The sequence below is a fragment of the Procambarus clarkii genome, chromosome 24 (assembly GCF_040958095.1).
Source record: "Procambarus clarkii isolate CNS0578487 chromosome 24, FALCON_Pclarkii_2.0, whole genome shotgun sequence".
In the NCBI taxonomy this organism is placed as follows: domain Eukaryota; kingdom Metazoa; phylum Arthropoda; class Malacostraca; order Decapoda; family Cambaridae; genus Procambarus; species Procambarus clarkii.
In genome coordinates this window covers 45,428,877-45,432,195 of record NC_091173.1, presented here as the reverse complement: position 1 = coordinate 45,432,195, position 3,319 = coordinate 45,428,877, and positions in this window count along the sequence as shown.

The following is a 3,319-nucleotide window of genomic DNA, read 5'->3' as shown; positions in this document are numbered from 1 at the left end:
GACTCAGAAGGGGGAGGTTGTGCGGCTTCTTGGTGCTGTTGTTTTTTTGAAAAATTTCGGTGTTTATCAGCTCGCTGGAAACTGAGCTTAGCGCGTGACGTGTGTGAATACTCAGTGATCGCTGTGGATAGTGTTCTGACAGTGAAAACCGTGTAACCTTCGTGATTTTGTGGTGCGTGTTTACAGTGAGGACTAGATTGAGCCAGGCGCGGGCAGGCTGCCGCCGGCATCGCTCCTCCCCTCCCCGCCGAGTCCCAACGGTCAGGTCAGCTGACTGGCCTCTCTCTCGCTGCCAGGTGTCTCTGTGCTTGCCTAGAGTGACTTTTGTTTTCTGGGCGTAGCTATGTCGAATCATATTAAGATCTTGAAACCTAGATCTGTGTCTGGATATCTTCCACAATATTTCTGTTGTGTTTGTGGGTATACTACAAGGAAAAAAGAGTTTGTTCAGTGCAAGGAGGATAATTGTCTTAACATCTGTCATACACAGTGCAAGACCGACTCTGACTTCTGTTGTACTCAAGTGCCAGATCTCAGGACCCAGCGGGGAATTGCTGATCCTGTGGAGTACGACACGGAAACTGACTTTGCACCACAGCATGACCTGACAAATTCCTTCCTAGCTGACACATCTCCTGATCAACAGGCTGCGTTTATTCAGTTTTACAAACTCTCCCAGAAGTTTCTCCAACATAGGGAGGCTCTAATTGACATTCTGGGGCTCATTGACTCCTTCAAGGCAGTGTGTGAAAATCAGAACACAGTATCAACAGCAGACACAAGCTGCTCTGCACAAAGTGCCGAGGTTGACAGTTGCTGGTCTAATCACATTGCTAGTAACTCCGAGGCTAAAGCTTGGTGGGACTCCATCCAACATAAAGCCTCACAGGAAGCTTTGAACCACAACTCCGAATCTGCAAATCCATCTGCAGGTCTTCCAGACACATCTTTGTTGCAACCAACACCTTCTGTCACACCAACTGTGGAAAACGCACAGTAGTTTAAATACAATACCCAGTGTGGCTTCCACTCCTGCTAATTCTGACACACTGGTACCGACACCTACAGCTGTCAATCACGCGGTGCCCACTGTACCAGTACAAGGGCCAAATCAAAACTCAACTAGTCAACGAAGGCCTAGAAGGAGTGGTCGAAGACATATCCGTCCTTCTCAGCGTTCTCGGCCTTCACACCCTCAGCTACAACATAACCATAATCAGGTATTGCATCACCAACCTCAACAAGACCCTGAACAACAACACCACCGGCCTCCACACCCTCAGCAACAACATAACCAGGCACTGCATCACCAACCTCAACAAGACCCTGAACAACAACAACACAGGCCTCCACACCCTCAGCAACAACATAACCAGGCACTGCATCACCAACCTCAACAAGGCACGGAACAACAACACCGGCCTCCACACCCTCAGCCACAACATAACCATAACCAGGCACTGCATCACCTACCTCAACAAGGCCCTGAACAACAACACCAGCAACACACTCAGCATTGGTCTCATCACCTGAATCAGTGGCTTAAAGTAAGCCCCTGCTCTAAATGCAATCGCAGGGGGCATACAGCTGATACGTGTCGAAGAGATCTCAGATGTAATTACTGCCACCGAACAGGTCATCAACAGGACACTTGTACCAAAAGGGTCCTGGATAGACAGGAACAAATGTTTAGAGATCTAATCACAGATCAATCTCAGAAATACTCAGACTTGGTGCATACTCTTACTCGTCAGCACCCTTACTATCCATACCCAATCCCTGAAGGTGTCGTTGTGCCTTATTCAGCTCAGCAGATTTACACTCCACCAGCACAGCAGCAACGAAGTCTGCCTCCATACACAGTTGAATTCTCAAACAACTTGCAGAGATGAGGAGTCAATCGATCAGCATATTGTCTGCCAACATCAGGGGCTTCATGACCAATGTTGGCGATCTCACACACAGCTTTGTGAACACTCATCGTCCTGATGTGGTTGTTGTGCTAGAAACATTTCTAGATGACAGGACCCCTGAGAACTTTGCAACAATTGCCGGTTATACCTCATGGTTGCGCCGAGATAGGCAGGGTCAAAGAGGGGGTGTTGCAGTGTGCACCAGCAAATCTGTGTATGCACAACACATTGATGTGGTCATTCCTGGTCATCTTGAAATTATGTTCTTCAAAGTATGCTTAAATCCAGGTACCTCAATTCTCTTATGTGCAATGTACAGACCTCAATGGCAGGGTGCTTCTCCAATCACCTTCCTGATGGACAACCTAGACTCCCTGCTAATGCAGCACAACTGTCAGCACATTATAATTGTAGGTGACCTCAACCAGTATCTTATACAGAGGGATTTTGATGAACTCTTAGCAGTTTTTAAACCTTGAAAATTTTGTGAGTTTTCCTACCCACATATCAGGCTCGTCCCTTGATCCTGTCGTAACTGACCTTCCTGCAAATATTGTTAATTGCAGACCTCTGGGATATGTTGGTTCTTCAGACCACCAGGCTGTCTTTACTACACTGGCTATCCCGACAGATCGAGGTGAAGAATCTGTTCGTACTACCTGGCTATGGGACAGAGGGAACTGGCCAGCCCTACGTTCAGAGCTTGAAGTAACTGATTGGCATGCCTTGCTCCAGGGGGACGTGAACAGCCAAGTAAACGCTTTCACCAGTCATATACTGGACCTCCAGTATAGGCATATCCCTCACCGGCAGTATGTGACCAAGCCCACTGATCAGCCTTGGTTTGGATATCGGTGCCGGATGGCAGCTGAAGCCAAAAACAAGGCCTGGAGGAGATTTAAACGGCATCCCTCGGCTCATAACAGAAACATTCATAGACAATCTTGTCGAATAATGAAAGAAGTTCAAAAGTGGGCTATATCCAGATGGGAATCCGAAACTCGAAGAAAACTTGCATCTGGAAGGGTTGGATCCAAGGTCTGGTGGTCCCTGGTGAAGGATCGGCAGGGGTACTCATCTGAGGACACAATCCCACCTCTAAACAGAGAAGATGGTACTGTGGCAACCAGCAATCAGGAGAAGGCTGATTTACTGGCAAACCACTTTGCTTCCAAGATGCAGGTCCCTGATCCTGAACGTCAGCCTCCACATCTTGCCCCATGCACTGTGTCTAAGTTGACTGAAGTGGTTATAAATCAGGCTGAAGTTCTCCATCTCCTTAACACGCTAGACACAAGCAAAGCTGTGGGGCCAGATAAGGTCAGTCCAAGACTACTACGCTGCTGCGCTGACCTGTTGGCTCCACCTCTCACGCGCCTCTTCCAACTGTGCCTAGTTCAAGGAAT